We start from the raw sequence: 19,548 nt of genomic DNA, 5'->3' as shown, positions 1-19,548 counted from the left end.
AGCATTATTGAACAAAGCCAAATTTCCCTCATCCTGTACAAGTGAATTCTGATTTCTTTTGAAGAACTCCCACATACATTCGTCATATAATAAATCTTCTACTCTGTATGGCATCATCAAATTGATGGTTAGCATGGGCATCCATCATCACTGTACCAAAAAAAGCCCAACAGCAAGAACAATCAACTCTGTTCTAAAAATATTGTAGTTCTGCTTTCGTCTTTTGTTCTATGGAAACCTGTTTTTTTGTTGATTATTTTTATAGCAGATTTTTTTGGGGTAGAGGCTGGGCTCTTTCAGGAGAAAAAAACAGTGTAAAATAAAAATTGAGCATTAATAGCACAACAGAATAACACAACAGAAGCTAACACTCCTGTTTCTATTTTCTCCCATCTGGCATTTTCTCCCATCGGGCTTAAAATATTATATGTATGTATATTCATTAATCTAACCTGATAACAAAATAGGATTTTATTGATTATGCTTAGCATTAAACAAATTAGAAAGTTTTAAAGTTATTTCTAATAGTTCTCATCAATAAAAGAGAGGTATTTGTTATGTAATTTTGAATTCTGGCTACTTAAACTTCAAAAGTAAAAACAGACACACTTCCACAAAAGATTGTTATAATTACTTCCCCCTTCACTCCCCCCTCCCAGTTTTCATAAATTTCTCAAATTACTTAAGGGAGGTCTCCTAACAAAAATAAAATGGAAATGGAGGAATCACAGAACTTTTCAGCAGAAAGCAACTCCCTACATTTTTCCAAACAGAGCTGAACAAAGATATTTCCTTTAGGTACTTCCCAATCCACTAGCATGCTGTAGCAAGTGTTAAGATGAGCCTGAGAAAATTATCAAAGACTCTCCAAGGTTATGTAGAAAACCAGCTTCTGTGCTTTCCTTGCAGTCTGGAGCCTTTCAAGAGCTAATAGTGACAAATTCTTCTTTGTTGTTGCTCTTGTTGAAGTGTTTTTTTTAAGCAAAAGCAGAATGAAGGTGAAGAGGCTACCTTTCAACATAAGATAGTGAAGAGATCTAAAGACCATTCTGCCACAATCATACTTTCCAAAATATATACTTATTTACATCACAAGCAATCTTCCAGCTTCCCCCAATCTCTGCTTTCCTGCCCCAATAGACAAATGCAACATGCTCTCACCTCTAGATGGATATTTACCACCACTGATCTTCCAATCGGAAACTGTTCTGAATTTGGAGGACGGCTACTCTGGAAGCAATGAAAGGAAACTTTGCTGTGTACTTCAGAAGCCTGTAACCTTGAGAAACTGGAGTCAGATATTCTGGTCCGGGTAGTAAACACCAAGGACAACACAAACCAGGGTTCCCGTCCCTGCTTGACCTGATATTCAAACACATTCTAATCTTGTTTTGACTCAGCGAAAAGATTCATTCAAAACACACGTAGGAGAAAAACACAGCCAGACTTACATGCAAACGTCCACTTTTTAATCAATATTAAAATGTGTGAACAGGCCAACTTATCAACAGTTCCTTTGGACCTTACTACACAGAATGTTTATGGGCTCCTTATCAGAAACATGCTACGCCTAGCAGTGTAATTCTCTCATTTGCTGGCATCCCAGGGTGGATAAAAATCAATGATTTTTTTAAAAAAATAAAAAAAATCGGATTTTTTAAAATTTAAATTGGATTTTTTTTATTTAAATCGGATTTTTTTGATTTTTATCGAATTTATTTTAATAAAAAACTTTTGGGGTAAAAATCTATCTTAAGATAGTTTTCTGTTTAAGATACATAAATAATTTAGTTTATTCAGCATGAAATGGAGCTTAGTTATGTAGCATGAGGCTGTATATTCTGCAACACTGGGTCAAAGGAGTAGCAGAGATGACAGTTGCTCTTTAAAAATTATGATTTAAATCGAGTTGATTTAAATCAAGCCTTTTTACTAGTGATTTAAATCATGATTTAAATTGTGATTTAAATCAACTCGATTTAAATCAAATCCACCCTGTGGCATCCTGCATTGGCAGTATGTCAATTTGTCACTGAGAACTGGACAGCATACAAGCTGGGGAAAAAAATTGTCAAGAACAACTGGTATTCAGAGTGCTGTGTACAAGTTTTTGTATGACAGCAGAGAATACCGTCTAAAGCCAAGCATGGGACTGGGGATTTTGCTATATTTTCTTGCTAAAAGTCAAGAACAAATCAGAAGTGCTCCTCCTGGCCTTTCCAACTTGGTTTCTTCCCAAGCTATTGCATTTTAACGTCCATCATCCTCACTCAGTCTGACCATTATTATTACTACCATTAACTAAAAGACCCAACAAGACATCACACCTAGGATTTGACCATAAGCAAGTAGTAAGCTCCAAAGCACACATACACAGACACGCACCTTTCTCACTTCAGGAATGACTGGAAAATGTAAGATGACCGAGAGGCTGCCTTCACATTATCTGCTAATCCCTAAACCTAGGTTACATCAAACAAACACACTACATTATGGACCAGCTTCTAATTCCAATACAGGTCGTCCTTGACTTAGGGCCTCAACTGAGCCCAATATTTGTGCTGCTAAGTGAGACATTTGTTAAGTAACCTTTTGCAACCTTTCTTGCCACAGTTGTTAAGTGAATCACTGCAGTTGTTACAGTTAGTAACCTGGCTGTTAAGTGAATCTGGCTTTCTCATTGACTTTGCTTGTCAGAAGGTTGCAAAAGATGGTCAGTCACGTGGCCTCAGGGACTGCAGCTGTCATAAATATGAACCTGTATGCCAAACATCTGCATTTTGATGGCGTCACCATGGGGAATGCTGCAAGTGTGAAAAACGGTCGTAAGTCCTTTTCCCCCTACCGTTGTAATTTTGGTCACTAAACGAACCGTTGCAAATCGAGGACTACCTGCATATGAACAGACCCTAGCTAAATTTCCCCAAATACAAGGAACCCAGACGAACCAACTGTGCAAGCGGGGCGAGAGGGCACCAACTGCACCCTCCTTCACTAAGCCGCTCCCGCCTCCAGGCGCTTGTGCCAAAGCACGTGCAGCAGCTGGCTTGGGCCTGGCTCCCGCGGCAGATGACTGTGCCAAGTGCCAATGCTGGCAGGAAGCCAAAGCCCCAGGACTAAGCTCCACCTGGCCCTCCTTACGGGCAAATGAGAGCCGCTGCCGGCCAGCGAAAACGTGGCCGCCTCCCCCAGCCGCCCCTGCAATCAGAACCGAATCGAGCCCATCTGGTGGGGAGGGGGGGGGAAGAGGCGGAAGGATCTAAGGATCGCAAAGGGCTCCAGAGGCGCACCGCTTCCCTCCCGCCAAGAAAGAACGACGGAAGCCGGCTTGTCCGCTTCCTTACATGTGGCTGCAGGTCTTCCTCTCCCGGATGTCCACCGCTGAGCCCCGCCGTCTTCTCCGCTCAAAACCTCGCGGCTCCCTTTCCCGTCACCGCTCTCTGCCAGGTCCCCCAAAAAAAGACTCCCGGCTGCTCGCTAAGGGATTAATAGCGGCTGAGGGCGATCACCAGGTCCTAGTGCTCTCAGGAGACCGGCGCTCGGCGCTCCCCGAACCATCTTCAGAGGCAGGAATCGGCACCAGGACACGGACTTGAGGGCGGGAGTTGTCCCTGAGCACGTGCAGATTGCCTTTCCCTCCAGCCCCGTCTTCTTAGCTTCCTGTGCTTTTGAAACCAGGAGCGAACAATTTACAGACCCTGCAATATTTTGGACTACAGTGCCCACAATAATTGCTTGCTGCTTATAGCTGCCCTTTAAAAAATATATATATATAATCATTCTCTTTTGCCATTCTAATACGCTAATTTATGCCAGAATATATATATATTCTGGCATAAATTAGCGTATTAGAGTGGCAAAAGAGAATGATTTTTACAGTTTGTCATTTAGGCACCAGAATTGAATATGCTGACACCATCTGTAATATAACAGAAACAAACAAGCAGCTTAAAAATTAACGTTGTGCCATGAACTTTCTAATAAATTAGCCAATAAATTAAAGAGGATTTTTCCCTCCATAAGTTTCTTGTGTTCTCTATTCGAGTCCAATCAGTATTTAGGAAATTGGCCCCAAGGGGAATGAAAATGTGCTCCGGATCCAGCAACAGGTGGATTACATTCTTTATGCCAAAATGCTACCAGTAGATGAAATGCTAAGCTGTCCCTAAACAAAACTCAGTTTTTCCCTGCACCACTTTATTAAAGCAAAAGTTGTTTAAAGGGGCAGATTAATATTTTTTTGAGTATTGATGTTGGAAAAGAGTCATGAGAATATTATAGATAGCTAAGAAAACAAACAAATAGATTATTGGACAAGTCAACCTAGAATTCTCCTATGATATACAAATGAAGAGCCTCACATATTTTGTACACATTTAAGACACATTTAGTTTTCTTGAGTTTATAATGCTGGGAAAGAGAGAAAGAAAAAAGAACGGCTAGCAGCAAGGTAGATCTGTTCAAATTCAATGGTGCACTATTGGAAAACCTGAAGGGTCAGGTCAGGGAATGATCATTCTGGAAAAGATCTGTCAACACTGTTCAGAGGCAGCTTCTGGCTCAGACTAACATAGAGAACATTAGAGAAAAGCTAGCAGCAAACTGATCAAAGAGGGCAATTTTCCCTCTTGCTATATTCTAGGTTTTTAGTTTCTGTCTGGGTAAAAATAGCTTGCTTAGGATTGTTGACCTCAGTTTTTAGGAACAGAAAATAACACTTTACAGGCTTTCTGATTAAAAGGGATTTGATTCTGGAGGTTAGAGCTTGGTTCTTGTTCCTTTTTTGCCCACTGAAAGATTTTCTGCCTACTAATCAGTTTCACACAATAGTTGATGACATCCATGTCTTTTGGCTGCCTCACTCTTTTCCTGCTGAATAGCTTAGGGTTATTGATAGATGGTTGTGAATGTACATACCAATGTCACAGCAAAGTTATTGTACTATCTGATTGTGTCTGTAATGAGCAAACATTTTTTGGACATGAGTTTTTAACACTAAAGGTAAAGGTTCCCGTTGCACATATGTGCTAGTTATTCCAGACTCTAGGGGGTGGTGCTCATCTCCATTTCAAAGCCGAAGAACCAGCGCTGTCTGAAGACATCTCCGTGGTCATGTGGACGGCACGACTAAATGCCAAAGGCGCACGGAACACTGTTACCTTCCCACCAAAGGTGGTTCCTATTTTTCTACTTGCATTTTTTACGTGCTTTCGAACTGCTAGGTTGGCAGAAGCTGGGACAAGTAACGGGAGCTCACCCCATTACACGGCACTAGGGATTCGAACTGCTGAACTGCCGACCTTTCGATTGACAAGCTCAGTGTCTTAGCCACTGAGCCACCGCATCCCTTTTTTTAACACTAGTGGCAGGCAAAAAGGAAACTTGAGCCAAGAGCTTTGAATGATACTATTGAATGTACAAAGTACCAGGCCTGGCCAGATGCCTTATGTTTTGGAAAACAATTTTTTCTTAATTCCTGCTATGTGGAAACAGGTCTTAGGGAAGGAAAGGCAGTTTCCATAATTTCTTGATTATATTAGATATTCCAGTCCACACAGATGATACTGAAAGATGCCAGGGTTGAATTCTAGCACAAACTCACTTTGGCAAAGAAGGCAGATTACCTAGGATAATATGCTATCCCTAATCAAACAACTTGAAAGGCTTGGAGTTTGGGTTTGATTCAGGGGTGAAATGCTCCTGGTTCGGACCGGATCACCCGATCTGGTAGCGATGGTGGCGGGTGGTTTGGAGAACTGGTAGCAAAAATCCCTGCCCACCCCATGCCCAGCTGAGCCGCATGATCATCAGAGGCTTTTTTTTTTTAATTTTTAAAAGCATTTTTTCTACAACCTCTTCAATGGAAAAAATGCTTTTAAAAGTTAGAAAAAAAGCCTCTGATGATCGTGCAGCTCAGCTGGGATCGTCAGAGGCTTTTAAAAGCATTTTTTCTACAACCTCTTCAGCCAAAGAGGTAGAAAAAATGGTTTTAAAAGTAAAAAAAAAAAGTTGGCCATGCCCACTCAGTCACATTCCCCCACCACCACCAAGCCATGCCCATAGAACCGGTAGTAACAAATTTTACATTTCACCACTTGTTTGATTGCTCCATTTGGCAGCAGCTCTGCAGGCTCTCTGTGGGAAAAGTAGCTCTATGCATCTTCTGTATCCTTGGTTGCTGAATCTGGAAGTACCAAAAATTGGATCAAAAGCCTTCTCCTGCACATATTGAGAGAAAATTTGTTCACTCTTGTAAGTTCATGAACTTTATATCTCACCACTATAATTCTTGTATACGGAGACCTAAAACGTGATCTGTGCTAGCAAAATAAACAACATACAAAACATCTGTTGTGCTATATCTTTATGAACCAACATCCACTGTTTTTCTTGGAAAAGGGATGTGAAGCTTTACATTTGTAACAAGTGGCAAATCCTTTAGCAACAGTGACTTCAACCAAATGTTTTCTGTACCTTTTAATCAATCCTGAACATTAGCTTGGAGGTATTTGGCCCAATCATCTTTACTGAACTGCTTCAGTGCATTGATATTTTTGGATGAACTTCAGACCTTACCACAATATTTCATTTGAATTAAAAGGAGGGCTTGGATTCAGCCATTTCAAAACAGAAGATTCTTCTGCTTCAGCCAGTTTCTTGTAAATATACAGTACTTGTGTGTCTAGAATCATTATCATGCTACCTGACCCAGACTCATTTAAGTTTCAGATAACTGACAAAACTTCGACATTTTTCCAAACTATTGCAGAATTTACACTCCCTAAATGCTTGCACTGCTCCCACTGCCATGTTACAAAGTTGGAATGAAGTTGTTTTGCTGGATTATAGTTTTGTTTTCTCCAAACAGAACATTCTTTACTAAAGCCAGAAACTTCCACTTTAGCCTCATCAATCCAGAGAACATTTTGCTGGATCATCCAAGTGGTCCTTGTCAAACCTGAGAAACAGCAAAGTGCTTTGTGAAAGGCTGTGGTTTCTTCCTTATTGTCTTCCTTGCATGCCACTCCTGTTCAGTATATTTTTTATGATGGATTCATAAAAACTAACATCAAAAATACAAGAATAGTTTGCAGATACCCTGCTGTTTCTCTGAGCTTCTTTGCTTCCTCCTGAAATGTTATGAAGAGCAGAATCAAATGATGGCAACTAACATTTTTTTAAAATAGGGGTAAATGTAAAGGTTCCCCTCGCACGTATGTGCTAGTCGTTCCCGACTAGTGGGTGGTGCTCATATGTTTCAAACCCGAAGAGCCAGCGCTGTCCAAAGAGGTCTCTGTGGTCATGTGGCCGGCATGACTAAATGCCAAAGGCACATGGAACGCTGTTACCTTCCCACCAAAGGTAAATAAATAGGGGAGGGTTCCACAAATCTACATGTGATTGTCATCTCATTGATTGTAAATAACAGTGATTTGACTTAAGAAAGCCAATTATTCTAAGAGCTTCATATACTTTTTTACAACAAATGAATGAATTTTACAGCAAATGAACAATGAAAAGGATGTTCAATAACACGATACAATATATTGTTGGTTGCTGTTTATTCAGAATCTTTTTTATTAACTGGACTTGGATAAAACACTGATCTTCTAGTTCTAATGGCTAATAAAGTTTTGTGTCTATGTGTGATTCAGTGTTGATACCTGCCAATTGTCTGGACTAATCCCTGCAGTTTTCTTGGCAAGATTTCACAAGTGGTTTGTCATTGTCTTCTTAGGGCTTAGAGGGAATGATTGGCCCAAGAACATTTAGCTGGTTTCATGTCCAAGACAGGATTAGAATTCATAGTCTCTTCTGTTCTAGCTTGGTGCCTTTACTACTACCGTATACCAAAGTGAGTCTAATATAGAATTGTGGACAATTTAAAGAGTTCACAGATTTTCTTTCATGACTATATATACATGCTTTGTGGGGGAAGAAAACCTCCTTGCAGTGTCTCTATTTCCAAAATCAACCACTATGGTGGCAAACTTGGTGTTTGTGTTGGAGCCTAATTTTTTTTTCTAAGTGGGCCTTATTTAAAGTACTATGTAGCGTATAATGGAACCCCTGGAATCCGGGAATGGTGGCGTGGATATCAGCGGGGGTGGTGAGGCTGGCCCCAACATTAAACTGGGCCATGGCACACCCCATGGAAGTACTGGAGCTGTTCTCAGGCCCTATTGCCGGAGAAGGGGGGGCTTGCTAGAGGGTGAAAACTGAGAGGAGCATAACGGACTGGAGAAGAAAGACCCCCTCCCGGGATATCTTGGCAGCTGCAGAGGACCTGGAGGCCCCCTGTGACATCCAATGGAGGCTGGGGTTTGGATTTGTTATCCCGGAAGAACTGAACTATCTGAGGAATGTAGGGCTGGGGGGCGACGGAGGAGTTTTCCGTCACATAGATACCAGCCCTTTTCTCCTCCCCCTCCCAGGTACTGTGTCTGCCTAAATGGGCTTATTATTCGCCCTAATTGAGGGAATCTTCTCTCCCCCCCTTTTCTTCCCCTCTTCCTTCTTCCCCTTCCCTTCTTTCCCTTTTTCATCGGGACTTACTCAAATATGATCTTGAGTATAAGACTTTGCCAAGGATTTTCCATCTTCGCCCCTGGCGTGACTCATAGACTGACTGATAGACTGATAAATCTTTCTTCCGACCATGGTCAGCCAAACTGATGCAACTGTTGAGGGGTCCTCTATTACATCATGACTCTTGTCTGTGGGAGAACTTTTTCAATCTACGGCCCCGTGGGGTTCCGCTGTGAGAGGGCGGGCCGGAGGTCGCCCCCATTGGAGGAGATAATTTAGGACCCTCCTGCTGTTGTGGGAGGACAGTTGAGACACCAACAGCACATCGATGAACAATTGGCTGTGTTACATCTTTTGTGAAGTCCCCTGTCTGAGCTTTGGGCCTCCATCGCTGCATTTTGGAGATGTATACGACTGCAGATCTTCTTGCACTGCGAGATTCCCCCTTCTCACAGATGTGGCCCTCCTCACTATCGAGGGCCCACCTCAAGGAAGGGTTTTGGGACCCAGAGAGGTGGCATGTGAAAACGAGGGGATTGAGGGGCTTTCTAACAAAATTTTTAGTCAAATTTTTAAGGGGTCCTAGGGAGGGGGAGGGTCAGATTGGAATTCGGGCTGTGGGTATGGGGGATAACCCACAAGGGGGAGGGTCGGGTCTGGCAGTGAAGCGTGGTGTGGGGGATGGGGGACCCGGGATCGAGGGGGGGGTTAGAGCTTGTCCGGATAGTTTTTTGAACATCAGTACTGTAGGTGGGAGGGGTAGATATGGCGGGAGCAGGGGGCCATATCGTGTTAGGGGAGTGCGCACTCGCTGTCTACGAGCGGTGGCATGCTCCGGCCCCCAAGGCTCTACTCGCTCCTCAGGTTGCATAGACCCTCAGGACCCAGGCCTTCGGCTGATGCTGTGCAATGCCAGGTCCGTAGTAAATAAAGCCCCCCTCATCTGTGATCTTGTTCAGGAGGGGGGTGCGGACCTGGCAGGTATTACGGAGACCTGGTTGGGCCAGGAGGGGGGGGGTTCCCCTCGTTGAAATGTGCCCGCCAGGTTTCCAAGCATTCCATCAGCCGAGGTCACAGGGGAGGGGCGGGGGGGTAGCGGTTATCATTAAAGAAGGTCTGAGACCGAGGGAGGCCACTGTTCCTCAGACGGCCGGCTGTGAATCCCTTTTTGTGAAATGGGGTCATGGGGTTCAGATGGGTTTGCTGATCACGTACCTGGCTCCCTGCCACGTGGCAACAGCCCTGCCTGAGCTACTCAACGTCATCGCCGCGGTGGCGGTTGATACCCCTAAGCTTATGGTTATGGGGGATTTCAACCTGCCGTCCGTGGGTGAGACGTCAGAGATGGCTCGGGAGTTCATGGCTTCCATGACAGCTATGGACCTGACCCAGTTAATTCATGGCCCTACCCACACAGGGGGAAACACGCTGGATCTGGTTTTTGTCTCTGGACAGTGGTTGAGGGATCTTGATATAGGGGATATAGTTACTGAACCCTTGTCATGGTCAGATCACTCTCTCCTTCGTCTCGACTTTCGAACCGCTGCACCCCGCCGCAGGGAGGCGGAGCCGGTCAGATGGTTCCGCCCCAGGCGCCTGATGGAACCAACAGATTCCAGACGGAGCTTGGGCCATTTCCTGAGGTTCTGGCACACGCCTCGACTGGAGACTGGTGGCCGCCTGGGATAGGGCGGCTGCTGGTGCTCTGGATCGGGTCGTGCCTTTGCGGCCTCTGACCCGGCGCCGATCTCAATTGGCTCCTTGGTTTTTTACCGAGGAGCTGAGGGAGTTGAAGCGCCGGAAAAGACGCCTAGAGAGTAGTTGGAGGGCCAGTCTTCTTGAATCTGACCGGACACTAGTAAGATCCCACATTAGGAATTACTTAGTGGCGATAAAAGCAGCGAAATGTAGTTATTTTGCTGCTCTTATTGCATCATCAGATAATCGCCCGGCCGCCCTCTTTAGGGTGACCCGCTCCCTGCTCCACCAGGAAGCGCGGGAGGACCCCTTGGAGGGTAGAGCCGAGGATTTTGTTCAGTATCTGTATGACAAAATCACTCAGATTCGGGAAGATTTGGACTCCGACTGGGTAGTCTCAGGGGGAGAGACAGGGGCAGGTCTTGAGAATGTTATCTGGGATGGGTTTGATCCTGTGACCCCTGAGGACGTGGACAGGATTCTGGGTAGACTGAACGGGACCACTTGTTTATTGGACCCGTGTCCTTCCTGGTTAGTACTGGCTTCCCGGGAAGTGACACGAGGCTGGCTCCAGGGGATTATAAACGCTTCGCTGAGTGAGGGTGACTTTCCCGCCGCCTTGAAAGAGGCGGTGGTGAGGCCTCTCCTCAAGAAGCCTTCCCTGGACCCGGCAATGTTGGTAAATTATCGTCCGGTCTCCAATCTTCGCTTTGTTGCGAAGGTTGTTGAGAGTGTGGTCGCGCAACAGCTCCCCCAGCACCTGGATGAAACGACGTATCTGGATCCGTTCCAGTCGGGCTTCAGGCCCGGGGTACAGCACGGAAACGGCATTGGTCGCGTTGGTTGATGATCTCTGGAGGGCTCGGGACAGGGGGTGCTCCTCTGTCCTGGTCCTGTTAGATCTCTCAGCGGCTTTTGATACCATCGACCATGGTATCATGCTGCACCGGTTGGAAGAGTTGGGGGTGGGAGGCACTGTGTTGCGGTGGTTCTCCTCCTTTCTCTCTGACCGGTCGCAGTCTGTGTTGACAGGGGGACAGAGGTCGGCCCCGAGGCCCCTCATATGTGGGGTGCCGCAAGGGTCGGTCCTCTCGCCTCTCCTGTTCAACATTTATGTGAAGCCGCTGGGCGAGATCATCCGTGGTTTCGGGGTGGAGTACCATCAGTACGCTGACGACACCCAGCTGTACATCTCCACCCCGGATCACCCCAACGATGCCCTTGAAGTGATGTCCCGGTGCCTGGAGGCCGTACGGATCTGGATGGGGAGGAACAGGCTCAGGCTCAACCCATCCAAGACTGAGTGGCTGTGGTTTCCGACGTCCCGATATAGTCAGTTGACGCCATCACTGACTATTGGGGGCGAATCATTGGCCCCCACGGAGAGGGCTCACAACTTGGGCGTCCTCCTGGATTCACGGCTGTCTTTAGAAGAGCACTTGACGGCCGTGACCGGGAGGATTTTTCATCAGGTTCGCCTGATTCGCCAGTTGCGTCCCTTTCTGGATCGGGACTCTTTACGCACGGTCACTCATGCCCTTGTCACCTCCCGCCTGGACTATTGCAACGCTCTCTACATGGGGCTCCCCTTGAGGAGCACCCGGAGGCTCCAACTGGCGCAGAGTGCGGCCGCGCGGGTGGTAATGGGAGCGACATGGCGTTCCCATGTAACACCTCTCCTGCGCGAGCTGCACTGGCTCCCGGTGGTCTTCCGGGTGCGCTTCAAGGTCTTGGTTACCACCTTTAAAGCGCTCCATGGCTTAGGACCCGGGTACTTGCGGGACCGCCTACTACCACCAATAGCCTCCCACCGGCCGGTACGCTCCCATAGAGAGGGGCTCCTCCGGGTGCCGTCAGCCAAACAATGCCGACTGGCGGCCCCCAGGGGGAGAGCCTTCTCTGTGGGGGCACCTACTATCTGGAACGAGCTCCCCCCAGAGATACGGAGGATCCCGGATCTGCGCACCTTCCGCCGCGCCTTAAAGACCTTACTATTTCACCAGGCCGGCCTGGCCTAATTTTCCCCCTCTTTTATAAAAGATTTTTAAAATTTTAAATATCTTTTAGTATTTATATATTCAATTTTAAATTGGTTTTAAAAGTTTGGGGTTTTAAATTTGTCGGGGCCAAAATTATTTAATTTGATTTTATTCTATTTTTTAAATTTTGTATTGTATGTGTTTTTATTGTTTGGCTGTGCACCGCCCTGAGTCCTTCGGGAGTAGGGCGGTATAGAAATCTAATAAATAAAATAAAATAATAAATAAATAATATTTTTTAGGCAGCACAAGGTAAAAAAGTACAACTAAAGAAAAATAACAAAACCACAATTTAGCATCTGAATCAAATTTTTGGTTCATTGAATCAGAATTGTCATTTTTGAAGTTGCTTCAACATTTCATTTGGGAGTTTTTCAGTGTCAGTCTGGAACTGAATATCAGGAACTGAATGAAGAATATTTTCCAGCCTAAGCAGGCGCTTTGATTACTAAGCTATAACAACCCAGAGTTCTCACATGAACTTTGTACTCAAGGCAAAAAGAAAGGCAAAAAAGGAGCAATAATCTTCCACAAAAATGATGAATCCTGCAGTTTTTGTGCCTGGCTGTAGTTTGTTGGAACCAGAAGTTTTGTTTCTTCCTTCCAAACAGTCAGTTTTATTATAGATGTTAGGACTGAATCAAAGGTTTTATACATGAAGCTTGCAGGTAGTCCTCAATTTACAACCATAACTGGCACTGGAATGCCTGTTGCTAAGTGAGATGGTTAAACAAGTGTGTCTGATTATACAAATTATTTTGTCATGGTTATTAAGTGTATCACCACAGTTGTTAAGTAAATCCAGTTTCACCATTGACTTAACATGTTGGAAGCACCCCAAAAAGCATGATCACATCACCCCAAAATGCTGCCATCATAAATAAATACCAGTTGCCAAGTTCCTGAATTTTAATCACATGACCAGGGGGATGCTGCAATGGTCATAAGTTCAAGGATCAGTTATAAGTCAATTTCTCAGCCTTGTTGTTTCAGACATTCACTAAACAAATGGTTGTGAGTGGAGAATTACCTGTAGATGTGTTTTCTTTTGAAATTTAGAATCCTGGAAGAACCAGTTAAGCCAGCAGAATAATTTTGAGAATCAAAGTCATGCTTCATGTAAATATGTAGCTGAAACACTTTTCCAAAGACATAACAATTAATGCCTGTGGAATTTGTTGTGCCGGCATTTATAGCTACAGCATAATGGAGTTGTATTGTTTGAAATGCTGAACTCATAAATCTACATTTGAATTTTTTTCATTGTGCCCCAGAAGCTTGATTTGGAGGAGGGAAATAATGAACAAAAGAAAAGTTAAAATAATTGCTGCTCTTTGTCTGCTTTCACTTACCTTCTCCAAAGCAGCTTTTGAAAGCTAAAGCCTAAGCCATAAATTCACTGGCTGTGTTCACACATTCAAACATACATGTGTTTTTTTCATTCCAGTTAGGATACTTATATGAAAAACTATCCAAAGAGGCATTTATATCTGCAGGTAGGATCTAGTTTGATTCTTGGTATTTCAGAAAGAAAGGAAGGAAAGAAGGAAAGAAGAAAAGAAAGAAAGAAAGAAGGAAGGAAGGAAGGAAGGAAGGAAGGAAGAAAGAAAGAAAGAAAGAAAGAAAGAAAGAAAGAAAGAAAGAAAGAAAGAAAGAAAGAAAGAAAGAAAGAAAGAAAGAAAGAAACCAGTTTTGGAAGCAGTCTCAATAGAATATATGTAGCTCAGGGTTGAACTGGGGAGTCCTTGGTGCTCTCTATGCTTGGTTGTTTACTTACAAACATTTCGTTACCCAAATAGGTAACATCATCAATGCAGTGACTGTGGGGTTTGCTCTCTTTATATTCAGTAGCTTGCTCTGCCAGTATTGGTGGCGATGTGATTTTTTTCCCCCTTGGTAGTACCTTAAGGTATTGTTTTCTGCTTGATTGTTTGTCTGGTGTTAATCCCTGCTTCTCTAGGTATTGGTTGCTGGAAAGGATGTATTCTAGTCTTTTGTTTTCTTCTTAGTTTTTTTTTATTGTCTCTTTTGAATGGTGTATAAATGTGGTTTATCTTTATATTGTTGGCTGATTTGCCAACTTCCAGGAATTCCCTAGCATTTTTGCATTTAATTTGGTCTAGGATGCTCACAATGTCTCAGTTGAAACTATGGTTGTGGTCCATGTGTTCTGAGATTAAGGCATGTCCATGGTGTCTTCTGACGTCTAGTTGATATTCATGGATATGCTAGTTTTTTGCCTGTCTTTCCCACACAGTGACTGTTACAGTCCTCACGCTGCAGGTGACTCTTTTTTCTTCTTGGACTATTGGATGTTTGGATTATTTAAACCTTAAGATTTAAGGTTTTGGAGGGCTTTAACCTTGTGTGCCATGGTAATGAGTTGGGGTTGTAATCGTTTGTTGTTTGTTTCTGAGATGTTTTTTATGTATGGCAGCGCTATCCTTTTCATATCTTGTGTTAGTTGCATTGTAATGGGTTGAGTAGTCAGGTATTTTTTGATAACATTACATGGGTCCCCATGGAAACCTGTTTCCTTTTTTGGTGTTCTGGGTTGCTGCACAACATTTGTACTAATTTGAATAAGGTACAGACTGCTTACGGTTATATATGTGGAAGTGCTAAAATTTATAGCATCATTTGCATATAGAAGCAGATGGCAATGAGCTATATATAGCAAAAATTCAGACTACTGACCAGAATGATTTTTTTCCCAGCCATCCTAACACTGTTATCATGGTTTTGTACATACAAGAAACTGTAACACTTTTGTATTGCCTCTTTACAGGCAAAAGAGCAGCTTGTAGACAGGAATTTACTGACTGAGCAGTTTTTTAAAAACTTTATTTAATACTAAGAAGAATTCAAATAACCTTTTGGCAAAAAGGCCAAATTAAAATCCCTTACCTGCTCATATGCCAGCCTTCCAGACTGAGCTTCATCCAGTTTTCCAGGAATCCTATTTCCAGGGCCAATTTTAGTATCAATGCAGTATGCCCCTGACACCATTTCACAGCCTTTTGATCTTGGGAGAGCAGCTGAACAAGATGTCACTGCCAGCATAAGTAAATGAGGCCAGCATGGTTGCTCAAGGCTTGTTGATCTGAGCCTTTCATATTTAATCTTCACACATTGTTCTATCGGCCTTAATTCATCAATCTCATGCTTGTTTCACTGTTCTAAAACAAATGGACTCATTGGCAGCATTAATTCATCAGTTGGTTTAGCCATGGTTTTAGTAAACAAATCACAACTGTTGAGTTCACCCAATAGAGTCATAACCTAACCATTTAGTACATGGTGTGACCCAGTTGGGTATGTACTATGTGTGTGTGTGTGTGTGTGTCAGAGGTGGGTTTCAGCAGGTTCTGACCAGTTCTGGAGAACCAGTAGTGGAAGTTTGGAGTAGTTTGGAGAACCAGTAGTAAAAATTCTGACTGGCCCCGCCCCCATCTATTCTCTGCCTCCCAGGTCCCAGGAAATGTGGTTTTTGCAGTAACCTTCCCCTGGACTGGGGAGGGAATGGAGATTTTACAGTATCCTTCCCCTGCCAAGCCCACCAAGCCATGCCCATCAAGCCATGCCCACAGAACCGGTAGTAAAAAATTTTGAAACCCACCACTGGTGTATATATGTGTATGTGCACTACTGCACTACTGCACTACTGCAATGCTCTCTACATGGGGCTCCCCCTGGGGTGCACCCGGAGGCTCCAGCTGGTCCAGAATGCGGCCGTGCGGGGGATTATGGGGGCGACGAGGCGCTCCCATGTGACACCTCTCCTGCGCGAGCTGCACTGGCTCCCGGTGGTCTTCCGGGTGCGCTTCAAGGTGTTGGTGACCACCTTTAAAGCGCTCCATGGCTTAGGGCCGGGGTACTTACGAGACCGCCTATTGCCACCAATAGCCTCCCACCGGCCAGTACGCTCGCACAGAGTGGGTCTCCTCAGGGTGCCGTCTGCCAGACAATGTCGGCTGGCGACCCCCAGGGGGAGAGCCTTCTCTGTGACGGCGCCCACCCTCTGGAATAACCTTCCCCCAGAGTTACGTATAATAACAGACCTCCGGATTTTTCGTCGGGCCCTGAAAACTTATTTATTTCAACTAGCTGGGCTGGCTTGAGCTAAATTTTAAATTGATTTTAAATTGGGTTGTTCTAATTTACGGCCAGAATATTTAATTATTTTAATACTGTTTTTTAAATTTTGTATGCTTTGTTTTTACTTAGGCTGTGCACCGCCCTGAGTCCTATTTGGAGAAGGGCGGTATAGAAATTTAAACAAACAAACAAACAAACAAACAAACAAATAAATAAATAAATAAATGTAGCTGTGGCAAATTCTGAGCTGAGTTACCTCAGTTCTATTGTAATTCTGGGATAGTTGTTCTGTGTGAAGTGAAAGAAGGAGGCCTCAGAATTCTTAGGATTCAAGACAGTGGTAAAATCCTGCCGGTTCTGTCCAGCTCACCCGAGCCGGTAGCGCCGGTAGCATGAGGTTTGGTGAACTGGTAGCGGCGGCAGCCCAGACGTCGTTACTTCCTGATTTTAGCCTTCTGCGCATGCGCAGAGGTTAAAAAATAGGATGTGACGATGGCACGCGCGCACTTCCGAACCGGTAGGGAAGGTAAGTAGATTTCACCCCTGATTCAAGATGATCTTTATGACTGTTCTTTATTCCAACAATAGGGATGTTTACTCTTTTTAAAACTTTTCACTAAAAAGGCAAAAGTGCAATGAATGCATGAGCACAAAAGTTAGACTATACCTTGTCCAGAAGTGATTATGATAGTGTTTATTTTGGTTAGTGGTGAAATAAAATCCACAGGTGAAAAGTGTGGCTTAACAACTGAGCAGGTTGTGGATAACCAAGCACAATTAACTGTCCTTGTGAAACGGAGATCTATTTGGGATTGCAATTTCTTGTTTATTAATTTCTGTTATAAAACAAGTTGTGGGACTGGGCCGTTTTAGCTTTTTGATTGAACCAGAGTCTCACAATTGAAATACAGGTAGTCCTCGACTTACGACCACAATGAAGCTCAAATTTTCTGTTGCTAAGTGAGACTTTGTTAAGCAAAGTTTGCCCCATTTCAGGGGTGAAATGCTCCTGGTTCGGACCAGATCAAGTGATCTGGTAGCGATTGTGGCAGGTGATTCAGAAAACCGGTAGTGATGGTGGAGCGAGGCTCCGCCCACCCGCCCGGATATCGTTACTTCCTGCTTTTAAAAGGGAAAAAAAGGCTCTGACGATCGTGCGCACAGCTGTGATCGTCAAAGCCTTTTTTTTTTACTTTTAAAAGCATTTTTTACAATCTATTTGGCCAAATAGGTTGTAAAAAAAATGCTTTAAAAAAGTAAAAAAAATAAGTTGGCCACACCCACCCAGTCACATTAAACCCACCCACCCCCACCAAGCCATGCCTATAGAACTGGTAGTAACAAATTTTACATTTCACCAGTGCCCCATTTTACCACCTTTATCACCACATTTGGTAGTTGTCAAGATAGGAAACATGGCTGTGAAGTGAATCCGGCTTCCTCATTGACTTTGTCAGAAGGTTGCAAATGGTGATCACATGACCCCAGGGACAATGCAACCGTCATAAATATGAACCAGTTGCCAAGTGTGCAGTGGTCTTAAGTGTGAAAAATGGCCATAAGTCACTTTTTTCAGTGCCGTTGTAACTTTGAACAGTCACTAAGTGACTGTTGTAAGTCAAGGACTACCTGTATGGATAACTGTATGGCAGGGGTGGGCAAATGTGGCCCTTTTACAACCTGTGGACTTCAACTCCCAGAATTCCTGAGACAGCCTGTCTCAGGAATTCTGGGAGTTGAAGTCCACAGGTTGTAAAAGGGCCACATTTGCCCACCCCTGCTGTATGGTTATTGTGGCCATTTTTCTTGGTGTTTGGTACTCACTGTTTTCATTTGAAAACAAAATGCATTTGATTGTGCCAAAAACAGAGGATACAAATAAAAAATAGTGTGCAAAAGAAAAGTGAGCATTAAAGAAATGGAATCTATCATTCCCAATTTATCCCAATCTATCAAGTCTCTATTTTTTTAAGTGCAGTCTTGGGGAGGCAGATGCACATGTTTGGCTCATGGGATGTAATAAGCAGATTTTCTCCTTGAAACAGCATTTTTTCCCCCCACCCACAGAAATAGATTACAAAATGCAGCAACAATTCTGTTTTCCTTTTCTTGAGAGACAAGAAGTGGCAGAGCTACATGTTAAACATAAACATAATTCAAGTTGAGCCAGCCTGTATTCCCAATGAAGTTGGGCTTCCTGTCATTTTATTCCTGTCCTGCATATGTCCCATGTTTACTTAAGGTTTAGCAACACCATGCAACATCAGAGTGGCTCGAATTTCCAATTATCTGGAACCAGAATGTGAAACCAGCAGTTTCAGGTTTGCAGTCACCTTTTACCTCATAAACCTTTCAAATGTGTGTATGGGGAAAATCATACCTATGATTTCCTGTAGAAACCCGGTTATCTGGATTTGCAGACCCATTGGTCCAATTTGCAGGACATGCTTTAACAGTCTGTTGTGCACACTTAACCAAGCCAACTAATTCCAGAAATTAACCCAGAGGGATTAGTTTAGCCTGAAATAGCTGAGGCACTTTGGGGCTCAGTTAACTTAATTCTGTCATCCAAATATGGATATGAAGGTTATGAGAGGGCTAACTAAACCTTTCTGCATTTAAGACCCAGACATGCTAGAGCAGCCCCACAAATATGACACCTTCTTGCTCATTATTTTCCTCCTCCCTACAGCGAGAGGATGATATGACATATGTTTCATTTGCTGTTATTTTAAAGATTGTTTCCAGCCAGGCTTCTCCACCTGAAAAAAAAAAACCTCACTGGAAGGCATTTCCTTAGAAGAATCAGTAGGTGTGAAAAAAAGATTTAAGTCCTCACTGAGCTCCCATTTTCAAATGAAAATCTCTGCAATTATCTGAGCAAACTTACATTTTGAAACCAGTAGATGCTGAGCTTTTTAACCTGCTCTTGAATTTTAGCAAGGGCTGTATTTCAAGTTACTGCACAGAGTGCCATTTTGCTCTCCAGATGGACTACAAAGTGCATCTGGGAATCTATCCATAACTCTCCTGTTTTATCTGGAAGGCCAATACCGACGTTTTCATTCTTTTAAATGGAGTGCAGCATGCGTTTGGGTATCTTAAGTGCAGTAGCAGCCTGGCTGTTAAAGCATAACTCAGTTAACTCTAATGCATTTTGAATGAAAGCACACAGACTAACTGG

At 43.7% G+C, this 19,548-nt stretch overlaps 1 protein-coding gene across 4 annotated transcripts in view; it reads right to left on the bottom strand.

Moving 5' to 3' along the window:
- The window catches only part of SLC29A1 (solute carrier family 29 member 1 (Augustine blood group)), an 85,002-nt gene extending 81,350 nt beyond the window's left edge, over window positions 1–3,652 (bottom strand). Inside the window, exon 1 of one of the 4 annotated variants that reach the window (XM_087883085.1) lies at window positions 3,345–3,652. The gene's annotated coding sequence lies outside the window, so the exon portion shown is untranslated. The remainder of the gene's footprint in view (window positions 1–3,344) is intronic. The other 3 variants (XM_034428059.3, XM_034428057.3, XM_087883088.1) reach the window with 3 other exon arrangements.
- Between the last annotated feature and the right edge of the window lie 15,896 nt (window positions 3,653–19,548).

Source organism: Pantherophis guttatus, chromosome 1 (genome assembly GCF_059756535.1).
Source record: "Pantherophis guttatus breed Tessera chromosome 1, ASM5975653v1, whole genome shotgun sequence".
NCBI classification, from domain to species: Eukaryota; Metazoa; Chordata; class Lepidosauria; order Squamata; family Colubridae; genus Pantherophis; species Pantherophis guttatus.
This window is presented reverse-complemented; position numbering and strand designations above follow the sequence as displayed.